Source organism: Hipposideros armiger, unplaced genomic scaffold (genome assembly GCF_001890085.2).
Source record: "Hipposideros armiger isolate ML-2016 unplaced genomic scaffold, ASM189008v1 scaffold_125, whole genome shotgun sequence".
In the NCBI taxonomy this organism is placed as follows: Eukaryota; Metazoa; Chordata; class Mammalia; order Chiroptera; family Hipposideridae; genus Hipposideros; species Hipposideros armiger.
This window is the reverse complement of record NW_017731475.1, coordinates 2,138,097-2,163,903: the sequence shown is the minus strand read 5'-3', so window position 1 is coordinate 2,163,903 and position 25,807 is coordinate 2,138,097. Positions and strand designations below refer to the sequence as shown.

Genomic DNA, 25,807 nt, shown 5'->3' with positions numbered 1-25,807 from the left:
TTATGAGCTTTTGGGAAGGAAGATGTTTGCTTTCCAATCATTTCCAAATGTTAAAGAACCATTTTAGAAGCTGGGAGCAAAGTTTAGAGAGTGCATCTCTGTGAAGGCCCTGGATGACTTTTAATTTGGGATTTAGTAGAGCTTAAATTCCTCTGGCATGTGCTCAGCTCCCCACTGGCAGTGTTGGACAGAAGGAGTACAAGTGACATCTGCATCTCTGGCTGAAGGTGGGTGTGGTGGAGATTAGCTTTAGTTTCTCCTTTTTGGTGTTTGCCGCACCCAGGCAGGGCTTATTTACATCTCAGATGTTAGCTTATCCTTGGCTAGAGCTCTTATTGTGCCACTGTAGTTTTAGCACGTACACACATACCCTTGGGGCTGTCTACTCTGTATCACATTGTGCCAGCTGGATCTGTAGTCTCCGGCCCACTTAGGTCACAGGAGAGTGATGACAGCCAGAGCCACTCCGACAGGTGGGACTGGTCTTACACACGTTTGGAGTGACTAGACCCTCCTTGCCACATTCAGCTCCTGCATTCCTCCTACACCTTGGCCCCAGTGCAGCTCTGGGCCCATTTACTATGGCTGTGAAGTATATTTCTGACCAGCTTAGTAATGTGGGTAGAGGTGTTTATTTTTGTTTATTGTTTCCAATTGAGTAGAAGTTTAATATAATAGAAGCCATGCTCTTTTAATACATCTACTGCTCTCTCAGGTAGCATTGTGGTTCTCTGGTTATGTGCCTGCCCACCTCTGTCCAAGCCTGAGTTCAGATCTATGCTTGAAAAGACCAAGGCAAACAGTGGCAGGAGAGTAAGTGTCGGGCATGCGGGTAATGGCCCTAGTTTCACTGACAGCCCCTTCCCTCGCATTTTCCAGATTGCCTATGAGGCTATAATGATGGAATGCATAAGAAATTCTATCAGAGTTTCTAATTCCTAAGGACTAATTTCTCCCTGGGCCAGCCCCTGCCAGGAAGGAAAGTAGGGAGGTACCAGGCACGGTTGTAGGGCTGACTCTGGCCTGTGATCTGCCTCTCATGATCAGGAAATATGGGCTATTTGAGGGATGTAGTGTCACCTGTCTTGATTTATTTCTTTTTCAGGAGTGTGCCTTAGCCTTTTGGGTTATTGTTATTTATTTGGTTTTAATGGTGCAATACCATAGTGTTCCATCTTCTATCTGAATTCACAGAAGCACACCCAAGTAGGCTGGTCTTGGTCTGTACTTGCATTTGAGAGCTTGCAATCCTGCAAGGCTATTGGGCCAGATCCTAGTTACCATGGTATCTATTACTTTCTGCCCACTCGGCCCTATCTAAATAAAAAAATCATTTTAAAAGTCTTACATCTCTGGTGCTGCTCATTCATTTCATATAGTTTAGCTCACTGCTTTCCAACATTTTTCATGTCACAATGTACATAGAACATGATACTATGTAGTTGTGAGGGCTCATTCTTAGGCAACAAGCCAGGAGAGTCAAGCTTCCAGAGGCTTGGGGCCCCCTTACCCTCATCTGGCTGCATCTGGGACTGAGGGAATTTGTATTTTCCTCTGACACACCTGTACCCACTACGGGCACATCACTGTGCTATATCAGAGGTTGGAAGCTCTGGCCCAAGATTTACTACAGGTCACAATCCTGGGGTACAGCCAAGAGTTCCCCTCTATAAAAATCTCTCTAAGTATCCCCACAGGGTGAACATCCTTGCTCAGGGTGTGGTGAGTTAGGGAGAACTAAGTTACTGTGGTCCTGCCTTTTGTTCAGCATGGTCTCTACCATCCGTCCTCCTAGGGGGAGATGGACACCAGCACTGCATGTCCTCTGTCCCATCCAGGTCATTGTGCCTGGACTTATTGGCCCTGTGGCCACATTCTGATACTTAGAATGCTTCTTACCTACCACATTCTTAAGTATTTCACAACTTCCACATATTCCTGATCTCCTGGAAGCAAGTACCAACTTTGCTACATATTCTGCACAGCTTAGAACATTGCTTCTTATGAAATGGTTGGAGCCATCACAGGGTGCTCTGTCGATGCTGTCTGCTCATGCCACTGTGACCTACACCTTGACAACTGGTCTGAGTGGGATGCAGATATTGCAAGGGTACTCTAGTCCTGTTTTAACTCTTTGGACTGCGTGGTACCAGGTATTGCTTCTTACACTTAAACAAGACTATGAGCATGGTCATCACCCATCCGTTAAGTTGTCTACTTGTTTAACAACCCATTCAATAAATGCTAAGCAATGGGAATATAAAGAAAAAAGACATAGTTCTTACTTTCCAGAAATTCACAGTCCAGTGAGGAAGACCCTAGCTGTATAATGGTAGTATGCATGAAAAATTCCACAAGAGTGCCTTGGGAACACAGAAAAGGAGACCCTCACACTGGAGAGTGGGTCAGGGAGATACCTTGGCTGAAATGAATTGACCGCTGAATTGAATCTTTTTCCATCTCTTTTTCCTTCTTTTTTCCTGAACTGAGTCATGCAGGATGTGTATTAACTGGGCGAAGAAGGGAAGGGTTCCAGGCAGCAGGTAGACTATACAGAACTAAGGAGGCATGTTAGAGAGCTTGGCATTTTGGGGGAACTTCAAATGCCATCATATAGCAGAGTCCTAGTCATAGCAGAGTCCTAATGGACAGCAGCAAATGAGATAAGGATGCCTCTAAAACATGTATGGAGGATGAAAGGGAGACTCCCATGTTAGCCTGCAAAGGTCAGATCATAGTTTTGAAATGAGAATATCTGTGAGATTCAAAACAATATCTTATAGGAGCCCTGCAGTTTTAGCTTGGGGAGAGAGAGAGATTTCGATAGCAGTCTGCTTGATGAGACTTGTGATATTGGTTTTGTGAGTGCAGGCAGCACAGTTGGGTAAGGGGGACTGCATTCTGAATCTTGCTTTCACTCCCAAGATAATGTGATCTTGGGCAATAAGTTACATGACATCTCTAAACCAATGTCCTCATTTAGAAAGATGGATCTCATAATGTTCACCTCACCATTTCTTTCCTTCCCATCCTCCCTTTTTCATGAATCAACTTTCATTAAGTAAGTAATACATGTCAAGCATCCCGCAGGGATCTGTATTGTTCATGGTAGCCACTAGCCATGTGTGGCTATGGAACTCTTGACATGTGGCTGGTCCCAACTGAGATATGCTAAAAGTGTAAAACGCAGAAGTTAAAGACTTTTACAAAGAAGAAGGAATGTAAACTAATTAATTAACAGTTTTTTTCTATAGATCACATGTTTAAATGATAACTTTTTGGATTATTTGGTTCAATAAAGTATAGTATTAAATTAATTTCACCTATTTCTTATTTTTTAAAAATGTGGCTAATGGAAATTGAAAATTACAAATGTGGCTCGTATTGTATTTCTATGGGACACCACTGTGCTGACTTTGGGGTACTCAATGGTGAAAAGGAAAACTGTCTATATGGAGCTTATAGTCTAGTGGGGGAAGGTAGAAAACCACAACCGACAACAAAAACAACAAAAGGAACTAAAAATAAATTTAAAAAACCAAATATAGAAATCCACATTGTAATACATACTGTGAAAAAATCATTTCTATGGGGAGGGAACCTGGAGGACCTAATTTAGATTGACCTTAATTAGGATGGTCACAGAGGCCTCTCTGAGGGAGAGCCATTGTGCTGGGTCTGCAGGGAGACCTTCCTATATAGTTTCCGGGCAACAGCGGGAATAGAGTATTCCAGGCAGAGGAAACAGACTGCCAGTCAATATTTATCGAGTCTACCAAACACCCAGGGCAATGAGGGAGAGCTGTGGGACTGCCAGACACAAGAATGCTCCCAGACTCCTTGGAGCTTGTGGTCTGGTGGGGAGAGAGAAAGGGCAGGTTCCTGAGTGTGCAGAGCTAGGGCAACTAACGGCTCTAGGAGTGTCTTTCCTCCTCTTTTCTCTCCTCCCAAGACCATCATGGACCACAGTCTTGGCTATATAGATTCCCAGGGCCCATCAGTTCTTCTTTCAGGGTATGTAAGCTCATGTTTGTCCTTTTTCTCTGTTCCCACTACTCTGCTCTGACTCAGACTCATCAACTCAGAAATGAGTGTCTGCAAGTGCCTCTTAACCAGTTTCCTAGCCTCCAGCCTCTTGCTCCCTTTGATATCTCCTGTGCACGGCTGCCAAATTAAGCTTCCTGAAATACCATTTAGACCATGTAACTTTCTAGCTTTACAGCTTTTACTAGCTTCCTGACACTGGCAGAGGAGCAGCAGTGTGCCAGGAGCTGCGGCACCTCTCTCCCTGCTCACCGTAATGACACCGTCGTAAGGACACCGTTCTGGGAGAAGTGTGACCTACAGCAGAATTGGCACCCTCTTCAGCTGATGTTGAATCTTCGAAGCCTCACCTCTAGCCTTCTTCTCTTATTTCTACTCCTGCCCTGCATTGCCCTCTGGGCCAGCCCTGCTGGAGTCCTCATTGTCCTTCAAACACCACGTTGCACTGCCTCCCAGGGAAGGGCCGGAGCACATTAGTAACAACGTGGTTTCCAGAGTCAGCCAGACCAGGTTCAAATCCCAGCCCTGCCATTTAACTAGCTGTGAGAACCCTTTCAATAAGTTATTTATCTTTTCTAAACCTTAGTTCCCTCCTTTGTTAATACCAGGAGGCTAAGAGTAGTTTGTACCTGTTGGGGATGAGCAGATAAAATGACACAGTGTAGGTGAAGGATTTCGCAGGTGCTTAGTCCATAGTAAATCCTTAATCCATGGGTGATGTTGAAATGAATGGTAAGCCGTACATGTGCTGATGAACAGCAGTGCTTCCAGAATCCTCTGGTCTTGCTTTGATTTTGCATCCTTAGTGTCAGTTAACAGCCTCCTTATATCTGGTGATGGGCTGGGGTCCAACATTTGTGTACCTTTGGTGCTGGCCAGAAGCCCTGGATAGAGAGACTGAATAGTGTCAAAGACCTGGACGGGACCTCAAGAGGCAATCCAGTGTAGGACCCTCTGAGGCCCTTCAGTGTGTCCAGGTAAATCCAGAGGAAGTAGTTGAAAAACTCCCGTCAGCCTTTGCGGGGCTTGTTGTTGTTTTTCTTGCACAGCAGTCTCTAGTTGGTTTGCTTTTTCCCTCAGCTGTGAGCGTTTAGGTGAATAATAGCCTTACTCCTTCCTGTGTTCCTGATCATACTCCTTAAGGGCCTCCATAGAATTAATCAGATATTGGACTTTGAAGGGTTAAAAGTCTCACACAAATTTAAGGTGCTGTTATTAGCCAGTCTTTCCTTACTTTTTTTTTTTTTCTGGGACTTGGTATAAGGCCCACTGTTAAAATGAGGAGGGAACTTGAGGTCTTTTCATGGGGCACATTGTTTTAGACAGCACTGCAGATAGACTTAAGGCCAATTAGCCATAAAGAACTCTGTTAGTTTAAATGAAGGAAAAAATAAATCATCTTCCCAAACAGTTCTAGATTTTCGTAATTTTTTTTTTTTTTTAGTCCTTTAGTTTTGGATTGCAACAGACTGGTCAAAACTCAAACAAATTAAGTTATAAAGAACACACAGTGCTTCAGAGTCCCCTGAGTAATTAACCGGGGTCTTTTTCAAATTCTAAAGCTTTAAGTGGAAGAAGGTTTTGATTCAAGGTTGACTTTTATATTTGCTGCCAGAGGCAGAAAGTGAATTAATGTGGCTAGAATAATGTTCCTCAATTTTTTAGACCAAGAAATAAAAATCCTATATCATCTGTTAATGTCAGTATTTTAAAATATATAAATATTTAAAATACATAAATGTAATTTAAAATTATTATATATACATATATGTGTGCTTTTTGGGACATTATCTATATCAGAAATTGCTGAACAACAGACTTCATCTTCCTTTTCATTTATCTCTTTGGAAGATAATAGTATGCAAAAACTTGTCAACAAGAGAGGAATATAATACCTGGTCTAGTGGTAGTGCACCATAAATATTTGTAAAGTGAGAATAAATGAAAGTGAATAAAAATGTAAGTTTCCAACAACTCCTTTATGGAGATCCAAATGTTTATAAATTACCCAATCTAAATTACTGTGGTATTAAAGATTTAAATGTTAGACCTGAAACTATAAAACTCCTGGAAGAAAACACAGGCAGTAAACTCTCAGACATTGCTCTTAGCACCTTTTTGGATATATCTCCTTGAGCATGAGGAACAAACAAAAAAAAATCAACAAATGGGACCACATCCAACTAAAAAGTTTTTTCACAGCCATCAACTAAACAAAAAGAAAAGCTACTGAACGGAAGAAGATATTTGCAAATGTAAAAATACCCGATAAGGGGTTAATATCCAAAATATATAAAGAACTCACACAACTTAACACCAAAAAATAAACAATCCAATTAAAAAGTGAGCAGAGGGCCTTACTAGGCATTTTTCCTAAGAGGAGATACATAAAGATGCTCAACGTCACTAATTATCAGAGAAATGCAAATAAAAACCACAATGAGATAGCACCTCACTCCTGTTAGAATGGCTGTCATCAATAAATCAACAAACATGTGTTGGTGAGGATGTGGAGAAAAGGGAATCCTCGTGCACTGTAGGTGGGATTGTAAATTAGTGCAGCCACTATCGAAAACAGTATGGAGGTTCCACAAAAAATTAAAAATAGAACTGCCTTATCACCCAGCAATTCCACTTCTGGGTTGTTTATCTGAAGAAATCCGAAACACTAATTCAAAAACATGTGTGCACACCTGTGTTTATTGCTGTATTACTAGTAATCACCAAGATATAGAAGCAACCTAGACGTCCATCAATAAATGAATGGATAAAGAAGATGCAGTATGTACACACACACACACACACACACACACATACAACACAACACACACACACACACAATGGCATATTATTCAGCAATAAAAAAATTGAAATCTTGCCATTTGTGACAACACGGATGGACCTAGAGGGTATTATGCTAAGTGAAATAAGTTAGACAGAGAAAGACAAATACCATATGATTTCACTTACAAGTATATGTGGAATCAATCAAATAAAGCAAAATAAATGAATAAACAAAACAAAACAAAACAGAAACAGACCCATAGATTAGGGAACAAGCTGATGGTTGCCAAAGGAGAGGGGGTGAAGTAATGGGAATAAAAAAAATAAATAAATCCTTACTCACATGGAACACGGTGGGGTAGGGCACGGACAATACATGAAGTAGGAACATACATAGTATGGCAGATGGTGGAAAGTGCTGAGAAGAGTGCTGGGGTGGGAGTGTGTTTAGAGTTTTAGGTACGGTAATAAAATAAGGAGAGCTTCACTGAAAGCTGACACTTAAATAAAATTAAGTAGGTAGACGATAGATAGATAACTGTAGCATTTGACTACAGGAAAAGGAACAAAACTCCAACAGGAATTCAAAAGATGTCTTGTATATTAGGTCCTCAATCTACCAGGGGTGCCAAAAAAATGTATACAAATGACTTGTATTCATTTTTTGTTATCGGTACATATTATTACAATTTTAAATACAGTTCTTTTTCCTTTCTTGAAATGTGTATACATTTTTTGGCACCCTCTGTATACTATATATATTAAATTTTCATATAGTTTTTTCCTTTTTTAGAATGTGCATACATTTTTTGGCATCCTCTGTAGATTTGTTAAATCTGTGTAAAGGAGCAAGATTAATATAGATCCATCACGGTTGACCACCCTTGTGACAGTCCTTCTTACTTTGGGCCTGAAGATTTTCCTCTTTTATTTTACTTGCTCAAAACTGATTTTTAAAAGAACCAGTAAAGAACCAATGATTCAGTGGCTTTGATGTCAGTTTGCTGGGAATCATGAAGAAGTTGGAAGAAACATTGGAAATCATCTTTGACCAGTGGTTCCAATGTTATCAAATATAAGAATGACCCATTTTTAACAGTAAGTTCCCTCCCTACTGCATCCCACAATTTGATTGTGGCTATACTTTTAGTATCTGTTGATTAAGAAAAAAAGACCTACCCATACCAATTCAGGTGGCCTTTCACAATGAAACCTTGGCTCAGGTTTCCTCAGTTTACTTAGTGAAGCCACCAACATTTTAGATGAAATTTCTCATTGTAGAAATAAGGCACAGGGGCATTTGTGATTAAGAAATAGGGTGCAATTCAGAAAAGCATAAGATATTTAAATAGAGATTTGGAAATATTTGGAAGTTATAACCAAGTCAACTTGAGATCTCTTACTCAAAGAAGCATGTCAATCCCTGGCTAATGGATTTCATTCTTTAGGAGACAGAAATATTCTTGGTTTTCTCTTATTTTCATGTGGCACTTCATTGTCAACTTCTTCACTAACTTCACAAGTGTTGCTTGAGAAACCTCCACATTAAGCTGTTGCAATGTTCTTTACCACAGGGAAATGCTTTCATGGGTTGCCAAATGAAACAAAGGATGCTCATTATTTGAATTTCAAATAATGCATGCAATATATAGGACATACTTACGCTAAAAATTATTTATCTGACATTCAGTTTTCCCTAGGGTTCTTTACTTTTGTTATTGTTGTTGCTAAATGTGGCAAATCTACCTCCAGATGGAGGGCAGGAACTGAAAACATGGGTGACATTCTTGCACAGCTGTCAACATCGGTTACTAACACAATTTCTGGAGTCCTTTCAGCTTTCTGTCAAAGGAAGGCCTTTTGTCTATGGTTTTCTCAGGGAGACTTGCTGTTCTTCCTGGACACCTAATCCAATTTGGACACTGGCAGCTGAGCCAGCAGTTACTCATCCTGTTTATTCCCTTTTTTATTCTCATTTACCTTGAGGTTTTGTCATGAACCTGACCTTCTGTAAGGTGAGAGCAGAAGCAAAGGTAGAGAGTTCTTTGAGATGAAGTCATGACTTCAGGGTCAAATCAGGGGACAGGGGAGGAGGCAGGCAAGAATGAGACTTCAACTCACTCGGACCTCTCATTTTCTTGTATAGGAGTCAGAGCATTTCCAATGGACCATAGTGAGCTATAAAACTCCACTTTTTCTTGTCTGAACTTGAATTTAAAGGAGACTGGAATTTAGATGCCTCTGTCTTATTTTTTTGTCACATAGTTTCTCTCTCCCTTTATAAATTAAATTCAGAAGAAAAGCTGGAATTAGATTTTTTTTTTCATTTTTTTAAATTTATAAGATAGGATATCCTAGGATTTTCGTACTCTATTTGTAAAATCAATGAATTTATTTCAAAACCATGTGGAGTACTATGACAAAGCCAAAGAAATATCTCATTTGAATAAATGAATATTGACATTGAAATTCTGCAAACAAATGACATTTATGACATATCCTAAGGGTTGGAGCATTTTGCTGTCTAGGAGGTTGGAAGGAAAGCAAATTAGGGTGCTTATTGGATTGGATTTTGTTTCCTGCCCAGAAATGGGATGTTGAAGGTTCATTTTGCAAAGCTCTATGATGGTGAATGCCAGTGTCTACATGCCTCCCCCAAGAGAGACCTCAAATGTTTGGTCGGTAGGGTGTGAATATTTGAAATCAGAGGATATGAAGATATTAAAAAATGGAGCAGTTAGTGGTTGGCTCTAATGATTAACAGAAGAAAATAAGGGCTAGGAGGTGGTAGCATATGAGTTGGCTTAAGAGTTGGCATTGCTTTGATTCATTCATGAAATATTTTTGAGTGCAAGTTTGGTGCTTGGATTAGTAAGGAGCTCCTCCTGGCTAGTGTGAAGGGATTGAGAGTAAAAGTGAGACAAAAGTGCTGTGATAAAGGGATGTGCAGGTGCTATGGGGCCAGAGAGGGTGTAGTCTAAATTAGACTGGAAGTTCAAGGTCAAGGGAAGAGTTACCTCCAAAGCCAGGCCCTTCCAGCTTTAATCCCCCCCTTGTGCGTCTTGGGGTCACAGCCTGGGTTCTCTCAGGACAGCCTTGGTTTTCAATGTGCGGATCTATGATCAGACCCTTGACAGAAAAACTGGGTTCCTTCCATTTCTTTTTTATCCTTCCCAACTTTATAAATGGAAAATTTCAAAAATAGAGAAGATAGTATAATGTAGCCATTACCTAGTTTCAACAATTACTAACTCATGGCCAGTATAATTTTATTTATTTCTCTATCTACTTATCATCTTCCCTATGTAATTTTTGCATTAGTCAGAATTCTCTAGAGAAACAGAACAAAGCAGGTATGTGTGTGCGTGTATGTGTGTGTGTGTGTGTGTGTGTGTGTATAAATATATGGAGAAATTTATTTATTTATTTGTTTATTTATTTATTTTAAGGGCTTGGCTCTTGAGATGATTAGGGATAGCAAGCCTGAAATTGTAGGGCAGGCCAGCAGGCTGGAGACCCAGAGAAGAGTTGATTTCACAGTTTCTATTAGGAAGACAATATGGAGGCAGAATTACTTCTTCCTTGGGGCACTTCATTTTGGTCTTAAGGCCTTCAGATGATTAGATACTCACCCTCACCTCCTACCCATGTGGAGGGTAATCTGCTTTGCTCACTGTTTACTGATTTAAGTTTTGATCACATATAAAAACATATCTTCACAGCAACATCTAGACTGGTGTTTGACCAAAAACTGGGTACCATGGGCTGAGCCAATCTGACATATAAAATTAACTATTACAATTTTGAAACTAATCTAAGTCATCTTATTATTTGGTTCATAATATTTCAGTATATATCTCTAAACAATAAGGATTCTTTTAAAAAACTTAAAACCTAATATTATTAGCACTCCTATGAAATTAAAAATCCTGAATTATTTTTGTTTGAATTAAGATCCAAATAAAGCCCACACATTGCAATTATAGATATGACTCAGGAGTCTCTATTGATATACAGGTTCTCCTTTCAGCTCTGTTTTTCTGATAATTAATCTGTTGAAAAACTAGTTTGTCCTTTAGAATTTTACATCATCTGGATTTTACTGGTTGCATCCCCATGTCATGTAACGTGCTCCTCTGCCCCTAGATTTCCTGTGAATTGGTTATATAAAGAGTTGGAGCACACCCAGGTTCAATTACTTTTTTTCTTTTTTCAGTAATACTTCAAACCCATTTCGTTGGTTGTCTCTCCTGGATATCAGCAATCTTTGTTTATCAATGCCCGAATTTACTAATTCATTAGGGTTTGTAAAGTTCTAAATTATATAATTTATTCTGCATTTATTAACTAAAATATTTATATCAAGAGGAATTTTCCCACATTAACTATTTTGGTACAGTTTTTCCAAATTCTTTATCCCAGTGTTTCCCAAGTTGAAGTTAATACATTCCTAGGTGTCTGTTGACATGTTCTTGGGGGCTTGGAGGGAGGTCTGCAATTTTTCTATTATAATAATCTAACTCTGCATTTTCATCTCAACAGTAACTGAGAAATAAGCATATTCTAGATCATGTGGATGAGCATCTTGTATCAGAGATCAAGCAATGAGCTCAGTGTGGGAGCTTACATTTGTATTTAGGATCATGACAAGGGCAAATAGCACTGCTTTAATTATCAAGGATTGATGAGTAAAGCAGATGGGTTTATATGCCAGGCAGCCTTTCAGTGGCTTTCAGTTTGAATAGAGAATAGAGACAATTTGGAGGACACATAATATACAGATTCTGGACCAAAAAAAAGATAATACGCTGTAGCTGTCAGTGCCACAGTCATGCTGTAATAAGTGATTTATTGTAGCAGAAATCATTGTCTGCTGTATTTGATTTGTACTAGTTTATCAGATTTGTGTTGGTTTTATAGTTTTGCTCATATTTAATTTAAAAGATTGCTTTTATTTTTATAGTTGTCCAAAGATATATATTTTTTTATTATTTAAGAAAATTTATAATAAGAACAATTTAAGTCTACATACTGGCTCTGAAAGAAAGTTTTGCCTTTTATAAGATCTGCACATAATTCGAGTTTGAGAAGCACTGCTTAATCCTGTCTGGCTTTCATAGGGCTATTAGCTAATCCCACATTCAGTATAATTTGTTTTGTGGAGTGACTTCCTGCTGAGGGTATTTGGAGCCTAATAGTGTGTGCCTGGAGACCAACACCCAGGAACACTCAAAGATAAAGAGTTGTACTGGAGAAAGGGAGTTTGGGGGCCTCCTGCCCTCCCTGACATCAGCTCAAACCACAGCTGCCTCCTGTGGATCTTTCAGTGGTGCCTTATGAGTGCTGGTAAATAGAGAATCTTAGGCCTTTCCGACACGTTACCAAAACAAGTCTTTGGAAAGATAAAAAGCAAAACAAAAGCCATCCAAAGCAGTCTTCTCCAACTTTAATGAGCTGACAAGTTACCTGAGGATCTTGTTAAAATGCAGACCTTGACTCAGTAGGTAGGGGATGGGGCCTGGGAAGCTGCATTTCCAGCCCTCCCAGGTGATGCTGCTGGCCTTTGCGCCATACACTAACTATTTTGTCTTTATGTCACAATCATCTTACTTGACTCTTCTTAGATATTTTGTAAAAAGCTCCTAGTACAGTATTTGATACAGAGTCAGCATTCAGTAAATGTTCTTGGTTCTTGTTATGGTTGTCACAATTAGCTTTTGAGGCATGGAGAAAGGTGGAAGTAATGGGACAGAGGATGGGGGTTTAGAGGTGGACAGACTTGAGTTAGGCTCCCAGTTTTACCATTTACAAGCTATTTGACTGGGCAGATTAGCCTTTCAGGTCTCTACCCCGTTAATGCAAAATGGGGAGGAAAATACTACCTTATGGAATTCAGAGGACTCTGTACACTCCTAGAGTGGCAGATGCTCTCCAAATGTCATTTTTTTCTTCTTTTTTCCCTTTTGGATGTAGACTTCATGATGAATCTTGGTGTTTTTATGACACTATTGTGAGTCATGTTATAATCTTCATGAAGTGCACCTCTTTATCATTATCTTTAAAATGGGGCTAATAATTATGAGGATTAAATTAATTGGTGTATATAAAATCTGTTGACACTCGTAGATGGCTCTTAGCATTCCTTCCATTTGCACAGCCCTCCACGCCTTTTCTACCCCCAGCTTCAGCCTTGCTGATGGTTTCTTCTTACTCACTCGTCTAATTTTTACACCCTCCAGCATGAGGAGATCTGCAGCTCTGCTGTAATGCTGCCCTTCCCTTGGGGCAAGCACTTCCAGAGCCCACCACAACCAGGCGGGCAGGGGAGACCATGCTTAGCTGCCTACTAACCCCACTGTTCGCATCCTAGACACACAAATCATTTTGGGTTCACGCTTGAGTTGGAATGAAACACCGTTCTGGAGAGCTCTGAGGCGTTGAAAGCAAAAACAACCTGTAACATTTATACAGTGTCTACTACATGGCAAGGACTTTGCTTATATTGTGTCAGCTTATCCTCAGCTTTGTATAGAAGAGAAAACTGAGGCAAAATTCAATAATGTGACTCAAGTCAAGCACACAGTGGTGGAGCTGATCTTCGTAGGCAATGAGTCCGATTCCAGAAGCTGGGCTCTTATTCCCCTAGGGGGGATTTTAAAATGTTGATGCCTGGGCTTACCCAGAATAATTGAAGCAGCATCTCTAAGAATTGGGTTCTGGCATGGGTTGTTTTTTATGAGCTCTCCAAGGGATTCTACGGCGCAACCAGGATGGAGAAGTAGATAACTCTATGCTCTTGAGTCTCTCTCGACGCCTTGGAACCTGAGAGTCTGTAGACAGCTACTATTACTATTCCTGTTCTCTTCTTTCCCCCACCTGTCAGTGATTTTTAAAAAAATTTATGATTGTTAGAGGCTCTCCTAACTGACATTCCTGAGGAGGTGTGGTAAGCTGAATAATGGTCCCCCAAAGATGTCCACGTCCTAATCCCCAGAAACTGAGAATATGTTACCTTACATGTGTAGGGGAGGCAAAACTTGACCTCGACCCATGTTATATTTTCAGCTGGGACCCTTTAACAAAAAGACAGATTAACAAGAGAAAAATAAACTTTTTTTTTAACACTTGCAGTACATATCCTGTAACAAAACGTAACTCATAGCAGAGGCTTAGAATTCCAGTTTATGTAGCATCTTCAGTAAAGAAGTATACATTTGCAGGAAAGCAGTTTTAGGCATCCAAGGGTGACAAACTGTGGGAAGGTAAATATATGGGAGAGAACTAAGTAGTAAGGTTTGCTTGCAGATGCCTCTTATGCCATCTCTGGGCTGATAAGACTCTGTCTCCAGTAAAAGGAGATTTTATATCCTGCCTTAGGGCTGAAAAGGGGAGGGTAGACAGAGCTTTCCTGCATTTGCTGCTTTTTATAATAAGTGTCTTCAGCTCAAAATAATTTTTATGTCAGTGAGGCATATTTTGGGGTGACATATTCTGGTTTCCTTCACATGGTAAAAGGCATGTTGAAGATTTGATTACATTAAGCCTTTGGGGATGGAAAGATTACTCTGGATTATCTGAGTTGGCCCAAAGTCATTACAAGCGTCCCGGTCCTTGTCAGAGGGAGGCAGGAGGACACGTGGCAACAGAAGAATGGGGGTCAGCATCAGAGTGAGAGATGTGAAGATACTATGTTGTTGACCTTGAGGAAGGAGGAAGCAGCCAAGAGCCAAGGAATGCAGGCGGCCTCTAGACATTTGAAAAGGCAAGGAAATGCGTTTTCCCCTCATAGCCTCCGGAGGGAGCATGGCCCTGCTAACACCTTGATTTCACTCCACTGAGACCCATTTCAGACTTCTGACCTCCAGAACTGTAAGTTACTAAATTTGTGTTGTAATTTGTGGTAATTTGTGAGAGCAGCAACGGGAAACTGAAGGCAGGAGCATTTGGTGTTCTAGAAGGAGAACCTGTACCTCAGAGATTTGGGTTCCTTTCCTGCCTTCCACCACTTACTGGTTATGGACATTCAGGCAAGACACCAAAGGTCTAAAACTCAGCTGCCTCTTCTATGAAACGGAATCAATACAACCAATGTATTTGAGGGCAGAACCAGGCTGATGGCCTCACCTGCTTCACAGAGGCAGTCCCTGCCATTGCCTTGTTCCTTCTACTCAGCTCAGCTCCACCCACATCAGCACTTCCAAAGGGGAACCACTGTCCCCGGTCCCCCAGTGGAGCCTGAGACCGCTCACATTGGCCTGGGTTATTTTCTCAGTAGCTGAAATTATCTTGTTTTTTTCTTTACTTGTCATAGGTACTTTCTAAAATCAGGAATCATCATTTCCTAGATGGGGATTTAAAAAACAATAATGATTAAAATAAACAGCGAGACATACATTTCTCAACCCCAAAGGACTGAGAGACCAAAGAATTATTCTGCTGGTTTCCTCCTCTAATCAAAAATACACTACGTTCAGATATCACCATACTGTTTCAGCCTATGTTTATATGGTTTATTTTTTCTCAAGCTAGATTTAAACATGACTTTCCCTTCCTTGCCATCACTCCCACTATTTGATAGTAGCATTATGCCCACAGTGGCCATCTTTTTAAAAATGGGGAGATATTCCAGATAGACCTTTATAGGGTTGCATCTAGGACAAATATAATAGGCAGATGACATCCAATGACAAGTCCTTGACTTCATGTATATCATATTTAATACCAGGCCCCTTTTTGTCCTTAGTAATAATATTAAACAGAAAACTTAAAAAAAATTTATGTAAAAGGTCATTGGAATTTTGCAAATGTTATTTTTCCAAATGATGTTTTATTTTATTTTATTAGTTGAAAGACTGTATACTTTATCATTCTGGAAAAGGTACACACAATCTTGGTTGGACTTACTTTGATACAATAGTTAACAGCTAAATTTGTTACATTTCTCTTTTTTCCAAGAGAAAAGAAAAACAACAAAACCAAAAACCTTTTTTATTAAGGGGATTTGACCAAGGGCCTTCTAAACCAGTACTTCTTAATTGGGGAAGGAAATGTGATTTTTCCCTTCAGGGGATATTTATCCATATCTGCAGATATTTTTGATGGTCACAACTGGAAGAAAAGTGCTGCCAGAATTTAGTATGTAGAAGCCAGGGATGTTGCTAAACATCCCACAAAACACAGACAGCCCCACACAACAAAGAATGATCAGATCTGAAATGTTAATAGAGCTGCTGTTGAGAAATTCTACCCTACACCAGTGTTTCTCAAACTTTAATGTGCAAATTAATCACCTGGGAACCTGGTTAAAATGAGGATTCTGATTCGAGTTCATGTCCCCAGTGGATAGAACTGTACCTGGCAGATTGTAGTTGTTTAATACATATTTGTTGAAAGCATGGATGAATAGAGGAATGATGAAATGAATAGGCTGCCAAGAGCACTAGTTGTCATCCCCATACATATCTTGGATCAACCTTAGAGGCACTTATTCCAAAGAAAACTGAATTTCCTCTCAACAAAGCCAGAAATTTTCCAAAAGCCTTTCCTAGGGAATCACAGCCATCCTTGGGTTAAAAATGATCTCTTTGCTCTGATGTTTCACACTGTCCCTTCTGACACAGGGTTAAGTTCAATGATTAATTATTCTAGGTGTTTGCCAAGCTGGGTGTGTGTTAGATGGATAGAGTGAAAAAAACATGGAGACCCAAATCCTGGTTCCACACCTGAGCCTGCACTGAGAGAAAAGGGTCCAGACCAAGTCATATTTGTGTGTATGCTGGCAGCAGGAGGGAAGGAGGAAGTACAGAACCAGAACAGGTTTTTTTGTTTGTTTATTTTTGTTTTTAAAGATTTTTATTGGGAAATTGGGGAGCGGAACAGTGTTGGGGAATTGGGGAAGGGGAACATTGTGTTTTTCTAGGACCTATCAGCTCCAAGTCAAGTTGTTGTCCTTCAGTCTTAGTTGTGGAGGGTGCAAGCTCAGCTCCAAGTCCAGAAAAGGTTTTTTGAGGAAAATCAGGTTAGAATGAATTTCATGGAGTAGCCTGCAGGGGGAAAGACATCCACCAGTGGGCAATATGGAGCTGAGGGTGGGGAGAACTGGATGCTTGCGTAGTCTGTAAGCCTGTGAGCTTCAGGAACTCAGAGGTTTATTAGCCTTAGCTGGAAAATCATTTACTTTTCCCTTATTCTTGGCTCTCTGGGCTTCTACTGAGTCCCTTTTGTCTACCACTCCTCCACACACAGAAGTCCAAACCAAGCCAAAATATGAAATTTGATCCAGAAGTGCCTTTCTTTCCCAAGATGGTCCGCGTACTCTTGGAGGAAATTTGCTTAGGATCCAGATGCATCTCTGCTGAGAATTGGGAGAAGGGAGAAAAGGAAGGGGAGAGCAGGATGTAGGCAGGTGGGTAAAGAGAGACGAGGCAGCCAAGACCATGAAAATAGCTACAGAGGTTTTCTGTAGATAAGACAAGGAGTTATCCAAATGTCATTGTCAATAGAGCTCCTGACAGCAGCTCTCCGCTGTCAGAAGTAGTGATGTAAATGAATGTGTCAACACTGTTAATTCAGTTATGGTCACTGCATTTTGTTTATACATTGCTTAATAAGCAAGTAGAGGCCACGGGGTGCCTGTGCCTCTGCCCTGAGCTAGAGTGATGTAGCTATCTCTTCTGGGCAGAGAGTGGGCAATGGGATACTGAGTTTGGGAGTCATGTCTTTGTGGGAGCAGCTGATCAAGGCTGATGAACGTTCTGCATCTTCCCTGGGACCTCCAAGGGATGCAAGTTCGCTATGAGGCAGGGCTAACAGAGAATGGTATTTGTATGTCACCAGACTGGGCTATGAAAGGAGCTGGAGGAGTCCACTTTTCTGCATTATCTTTAGATAGAAACTGGGTTCTTATATTATGGGATGATTTAAAGGGTTCTAATGAATACCTGTGTTATATCCTTTCTTTGCTCCAAACATTTAGTGATTTCTTATTGTATTGTCCATAGAATAAAGTTTAAATTTCTTAACCTGGCATTTAAGGTCCTCTGTTATCTGGCTGTAAACTACTTTCCCAGGCTTTGCTATAACAGAAATTAAAACAAAAAACAAAAGCCAAAAACCCACCCTTGAAAACCAGCAAACTAGAAATAGAGGGAAGCCTCCTCAATTTGATACAGATTAGTGACACAAAACCTACAGCTAACACAAACTTAACGGTAAGAAACTAGATGCTTTCCCCCTAGGACTGGAAATCAGGCAATGATGCCCCCTGTCACCACTCCTATTCAACCTTATACCAAAAGTCTTATGTTATACAAAGATAAGAACAGGAAATAGAAAATATACAGATTGGGAAGGAAAAACTAAACTGTCTTTGCTCAAAGATGACATGATTATTTATATATGTATAAAATTCCTAAGAATCAACAACAACAAAAAAACTCCCTGGAGCCAGAAAGCTGTAACGGTAAAGTTGTAGGTAGCATATAAGGTTATATGAAAGTCAACTGCTCTCCTATATACCAGCAATGAACAGTTGGAGTTTGAAATTAAAAATATAACACTAATTACATCAGCACCAAAGAAAATAAGATAAGAGAAATACTTAGGTATAAGTTTAACAAAATATGTGTAAGATCTATTAATATATAAGGAAAACTACAAACCTGTGATGAAAGAAATCAAAGAAAATCTACATAAATGAAGAGATATTCTATGTTTTTGAATAGGAAGAATCAATATTGTTAGAATGTCAGTTTTTTCCAACTTGATCTATAGAGTCAGTGCAATCCCAATCAAAATCCCAGCAAGTTGTTTTTGTGGATATTGACAAACTGATTCTAAAGTTTACGTGGAAAGGCAAGACCCAGAATAGCCAACACAATATTGAAAAAAAAAACATCAGAAGACACAGTACACTACTTCAAGAATTACTATAAAGCTACAGTAATCAAGACAGTGTAGTATTGATGAAAGAAAAGACATCTAGATTAGTGAAACAGAGTAAAGAGCCCATAAATACAGCCATATAAACATAGTCAACTGATTTTTGACAAAGGGTCAAAGCAATTCTGTACAGAGAAAGGATAATCTTTTCAACAAATGGTGCTGAAACAACTGTATAGTCACATGTATCTTTCACAAAAAAATAACTCAAAAGGGATCATAGACCTAAATGTAAAATACAAAGCTATAAAACTTCTAGGAGAAAATTAAGGTGACTTTGGGTATGATGAGTTTTTAGATACAACATCAACTACACAATCCATGAAAGAAAAAGTGTAAGTTAGACTACATTATAATGAAAAACTTCTCTGTGAAAGAAACTTTTAAGATAATCAAAGACAAGCCACAGACTGGGAGAAAATATTTGCAAATCATATATCTGATAAAGGACTTATACCCAAAATATACAAAGAACTCTTAAAAATGAATAATAAGAAAACAAATAATCCAATTAAAAAATGAGCAAAAGTCTGGACAGACACCTCATCAAAGAAGATATGCAGATGGCAAATTATATGTCGTAAGGGAACTACAAAATAAAGCAACAATAAGATGTTGCTGTACACCTATTAGAATGGCCCGAATCCAAAACACTGATGACACCAAATGTAGAGAAGATATGAAGCAACAAGAACTCTCTCCATTTGTTGCTGGTGGGAATGCAAAATGATACAGCCTCTTTGGAAGACAGTTTGGCAGCTTCTTACAAAACCAATCATACTCTTAATATATGATCCAGGATTTTGCTCCTGTGTATTTACTCAAAGGAATTGGAAACTTATGTCCACACAAAAACCTGCACATGAATATTAATAGTAGTTTTATTCATAATGCTAAAACTTGGAAACATCCAAGATGTCCTCCAATAGGTGGCTGGATTAAAAAAAACCCAGTGGTGCTTGCATACAATGAAATATTATTCAGCAAAAAAATAAAAATAAAAAAAATAAATAAACTATCAAACCACAAAAAGACATGGAGGAAATTTAAATGCATATTGCTAAGCGAAAGGATTCAATCTGAAAAGGCTACATACTGTATGGTTCCAATTATATGACATTCTGGAAAAGGCAAAACTATGGTAAAAAGATTGGTGGTTGCCATGGGCTCAGGGGGAGGAAGGAAGGGATGAATAGGTGAAGCACAGGAGATTTTTTTGTGGCATATTCTGTGTGATACTGTAATGATGGATACATGACATTATGCATTTGTCAAAACCTATAGAATTATAAAGCAAATTATTAACTGTAATGTAAATTATGAACTTTAATTAATAATAATATATCAAGATTCATTCATAAATTGTATTACAACAGATGTGCCATAAATACAAGATGTTAATAATTAGGAAACTGGGGACAGTGGGGAGAGAAAACATGGAAATTTGTAATTTCTGCTCAATTCCTTTAAACCTAAAACTTCTCTAATAATAAAGTTTATTAATTTAAAAATGTAATGAAAAACAGAAAAAATAATATGGTAAACTCTTGTGTTTCAACCATGCAGAACCACATTTTATATAATTTGCTTCAAGTATTTCTTTCTTTTAAATAAAAGATACAACATTACAGTTGAATGTCTTTTTATTTTATTTTTATTTTTTTATTGGGGAACAGTGTTTTTCCAGGACCGATCAGCTCCAAGTCAAGTAGTTGTTTCAGTCTAGTTGTGGAGGGCACATCTCAGTGGCCCATGTGAGGATCGAACCGGCAACCTTGGTGTTATGAATACTGCTGCATTCTAACCAACTGAGCTAACCTGCCATCCCAGTTGAATGTTTCTTGACATCCCTCAGTTCTATTCTTCTTCACCTTTGCCAAAGGAAACTACTACTATTAGTGCATATCCTTACTTTTATACCTTTATATTCATATATGTTCATAAGCAATGAATAATATTATTTTTGAGGTGTTTAAAAACAATGCATAAGTTGCACTAAACTATAATAGTGTTTTGCAGCTTTCATTTTTCATTCAACCTAATGCTTTAAAAATCTACCCCTGTTGCTAAATATAGATATAATGCTTCTATTAAAAATGTTTTTAAGTGTAGTACATTCTGTTGTATATATATTACTTCATGTTGTTTTTGCATTTCTCTATTGATGAATTTTAAGATTATGTTTAATTTTATGTTACTACAACCAATGCAGCAATGAATTATTTATTTATTTATTGAAAAAAAATTGGGTTTTTTACATATCCAAGAGAACATGTATGTGAGTTTTTCTAGGGTACATACTACAAATTGAATTGCTGGGTTGTGGGGTATGTGCACTTTCAACTCTTCTAGCTACTGTCACATTGCTTGGCAAAGTAGTAATGTCAATTTACACTTCTAATAGCATATGAGAATTCCCATGTTCTTACACTCTCAGCAACCCTTGATAGAATAGATCTTTATAATTTTGACAGTCTTATAGGTGAAAAATACCTCTGCTCTAACTTTAGTTTTCTTTGGTTTCTAGTGGAATTGAGCATATTTTCATATGATTATTGGACATTAAGATTTTGCCTTGTGTTGATTTGTCTGTTCTTGTTCTTTGCCCATAGCGGGGCAGGGAGCAGTTTTTCTTTTTCTAACTGATTCCTAGATAAAAATGACATTCTGGCTACTCAGTCTCCTTCAGTTACATTTATTGGAAATATCCTCTCTGTCATGTGCCCTTGAACTTTAGTTATGGTATCATTGTGGTAGAGCTACTGTAGACACAAGACAGGATATGAATTCCAGTTTCATTACTTATCACCTGTGTGACCTTGGACATTTTACTTTCTCTTTAACTTTGCCTCAGTTTCTTCATCTGCAAAATTGGAATGATAATGGTATCTACTTCAAAGCTTTCTTGGGAAGATTAAATGAGCTAAAATGCAAAATCCTTGCTTGAATGGGGACTAGTAAACAGGAAACAATCAATAAATGTTAGCTATAATTTTAACATATAGAAGCTTTAAGATTTTTTTTATTGTTATACAAAATGGATTTAAATATTTTTTTTGCTTTTATACATGATATATTGGGTTGTCGGAAAAGTCATGATGCATTTTTGCAATGAAAAACATAGAAAAAATACGGCATGACTTTTCCAACAACCCAATAATTTCATTTCCGTAGGACATAAAATAGGAAAATGGGGTATTCATGGATGGAATGGTAGATCCACAAAGTTGTCAAGAGTCAGCCTATTTCATGTTCATGGTTCCTTCTCTTGGATATGGGCCTTATTCCCATTATAGAAGATGGTTGCCAAAGTGCTAGTCATTACAATCATGTTATAGGCTGCAGGAGAGAAGGGAGGGCAGAAAAAGTGTCTGTTCTTTTTCAATAAGCTTCACTGAGGTATGATTTACGTGCAATAAAGTTCACCTGTAAATTTTAAGTGTGTAACTTGATGAGTTTTGACAAATGTATGCACTTGTGTAATTATTTTTTACATTCAATACTGTATACAGCTCATTTCCATCACCTTGAAGATCTCCCTCATACTCCTCTCAGTCAACTTACTTCCAGACAACGACTGAACTGCTTCCTATAACTGCAGTTTTGTGTTTTCTAGAATTTCATATACATGAAACTATGAGGTATGTGCTCTTGTGTCTGGTTTATTTCACGTAGCATAGCATAATGCTTTTGAGATTCGTCCAAGTTTTTGTATCAGTAGTTTGCTCCTTTTCACTTAGAGATGTATCAGTTTGTTTATGCACTAGTTGGTGAGCATTTGGGTTATTTCCAGGTTTTGGATATTATTAAATAAAGCTACTCTGAGCATCCATGTGCAAATCTTTGTGTGCACATAACTTTAATTTCTCTTAGGTAAATACCTAGGTGTGGAATTGCTGGTTTGAATTGTAAGTGCATGTTTAACTTTTAAAAAATGATAAACTGCTTTCCACTGGAGATGTCCCATTTTGTGTCCCCACCTGCAGCCCAGTGGGTCCATATCCTTACTGATACTTGGTATTGTCAATCTTTTAAAATGTAGGCATTTTAGTGGATGTGTCTTGGTACATTTGTTATTTTAGTTAGCATTTTCAAAATGACTAATGATGTTGAACACCTTTTCCTGTGCTTCCTTGTCATTCTTATATAAAAGTTTTAATTTTTGATGTCAAATTTATCAGTCCTTTCCTTCATTATCTTGCTTTTTGTATTTTGTTTAAAAAATCCTTTCCTATCCCAAGGTCATTAGGAACTTTTGAAATATTTTCTTCTAAAAATTTGATTTCTCACAATTAGGTTTTTAATCCACCTAAAATTGAATGTGATATGAGGTAGCGATCTAGTTTAATTTTTATCTATAGCTAGAGACTTAACTGTAAAAACAGTTTTTTCCACTTATTGGTAATTTATATTGTCATTTCTGCCACTTACCAACTTCTCATATGTGTAGGAGTTCCGTCTGTATTTTCTTTCTTTTTTTTTTTTTAAAGGTTTTATTGGGGAATTGGGGGGAGGGGGGAACAGGCAAGTTGCTGTCCTTTTGTTCTTCCGTCTAGTTGTGGAGGATGTTGCTTCACTGGCCCATGTTGTTATTGTGATCATTGTGCTTTTCCCGGGTGAGGTAGATTGGTCGCAGGCCTCTGGCCGGCCGCTCACTGCGGCTCTTGGCAGCTCACACCAGCTGCTGGCCACTCACGCTGGCTGCCAGCCACACACAGTAGTTTATGGCAACCCACTGCAGCAGGGGCTGCAGCCTACGCTGATGACGGCGACTCACGGCAGCCCAGCTCCAGGTTGAGTTGTTCAGCATCTTAGCTGTTGAGGGCAGTGTCACTGGCCTTCATGTAGGATCCAAACCAGGGCCCTGCTGCTCAGAGCTGGCATCCCAAGCCAGCTCTTAACTAACGCGCCACTCGGCCGGCCCCCAGCTGTATTTTCTTTTGTTTCCTACTCCTATGGTAGGAGTGACTTCAAGATCTTCTGTATGTTTCTGCCACCATGAGTTTATTCATGGTGTTCCTTATGTTTGGAGTGTGACTCTCTTTTCAGCTCCACCTTTTAAAATCCTACTTGTTCTTCAAGGTCCCGCTCAAATGGCCCTAATATATCGTGTCATATGCCTCTCCCCAATCCCTGAATTAAATGAAGGGGCTCAGCACACCGCGAGTACTTTTTTTCTTTACCATAAATCTAGCTCATCTCTTTGGTATCACACAGTCTTATGTATTTGTCTTCTTTATCCTGACACACTGTAAACCTTTGTATGTTATAGTGGTAGACTGAATCATGTCCCTACCTTGCCATGTTCTAATTCCCGGAACTTGTAATATATTGCCTTACCTAGCAAAAGGGATTTCAGAGGTGACAAAATTAATGACCTTGAGATGAGATTACCCAGGCAGGCCCAATTTAATCACATGGGTCCTTAAAACTGGAGAACATTTACCACCTGAGTTACAGCAGTGATAGAAAATAGATACACCTGCTCACTGCGGAGTCCCCTATAACTTGAAGCAGATCCTTAGGTATATATGAAGCACTCAATCATTGTTCATGGACTTGAACTTGTGACACAGCATGAATCCTGGAATTATAGAATGACAGCTTTAGGCTCTTACCACATCACTGACAGTCATCTCTAGCATCCAGGCCTTTTTCAAATGAAGTCCTTGCAGACTACTCAGCCCAGCCTTCCTTTTGTTGGCAGCCCTGTGCACACTGACTTTGACAGCAGTACTGGTACATAGATACTCAGGCTACATGCAAAGCGTCACCTCTTTTCCATGTGCTGACAGTTCAATGGGAGCAAGTCCCAGGAGGACATGCCCTTTCTCCACAGTGTTTAACCTACTCAGAGGTGATGGACGAAGACTATTTGATGAGGCTCTTCACAAACCTTTTCTAGTCATTGTCCTTTTCTAGAGCAGCAGGTATGAGATTTTGAATCACATATATGAGGAACTTGGAATCTTAGCTCTGGTCTTTACTAACTCTGTGGCTTAGAGTAGCTTAATAAATCTCCTGGAGTCTCAGTTTCCACATACCTGTGGCAGAAATAATACTTGAATTGTCTCAAAGATAGAATAATTGGAACGTTATCAGCATGTAATAGATGTTTAATGAATGCTAGCTCCCTTCCCATCTCAGATACTGCACTACTAACAGAAACAATCCAGGCTTCTATTTACTTTGAACAGTTGGTTACAGGCAGGTGATGCAACATGACATTTGTTCATACTATCTATTTGTTGATTTTATTTCTTAAGAAATAAGTCAGGATTGCCTTGCCCTCCTTCATATTTTCAAGTTTACAGTCCTGTTTGTCATTCTGGATGTTTGGTTAAGGCTTGTCCATATGACATGGATGATTCTAGTTATTTAAAGATTGACAGAGTTGTAGGAATAAGAGGCAAGAATATAAAAAAGAGATTAAAATAAAACAAATAATGTGTTAATATGATAAAATAAAGTAACTAGAATGGCAGCACTCAAGAATGATTATTGTCTTGTGACAGAGCCAGATTATTATTCTGGCCCCAGGAGCAGCTATTGAGCCACCAATCTGTGTCCAATATAAAGCCTGAGATGAGGAAACACAGCAGGGCTTACGACACTGATGTGTGATAAATGGCCTCCAGGGTATGTTGATAAGGAGTTCACATTAAAATCTTAGTGTCTTCGTGCTACTCTGCTTGTCTCCACATACTCTAAGCCTTTGGCTCTCAAACCTCAAGAGTACCTAAAAATCAGCTGATGAGTGCTTGTTATAAAGGCAGACTCCTGGGCCTCCCCCTTCTGGTCAATTTGGTAGATCTGGGGCCCAGGAGTCAGCATTTAACTAACCACTTACAACTGTTTGTGATACTGGTTGTCACCCAGATCAGTGTTTCAGGAAGATGGGGTCCCAGGCAGAAGCTCATCATTCATTGGTTATTTACTGAGTGCTAGTTAGCAAAGCATTATAAGGGCGATAGCCCTTGCTCACCAAGGGTTTAACAGTGAGAGGAAAACTGAGACTTGTGTACAGACAGGATAATAG

General features: G+C 39.0%; 1 protein-coding gene across 4 annotated transcripts in view; it reads left to right on the top strand.

Moving 5' to 3' along the window:
- TMEM45A (transmembrane protein 45A) overlaps positions 1-25,807 on the top strand; it is an 86,261-nt gene that overhangs the window by 35,700 nt on the left and 24,754 nt on the right. The window lies entirely within an intron of this gene.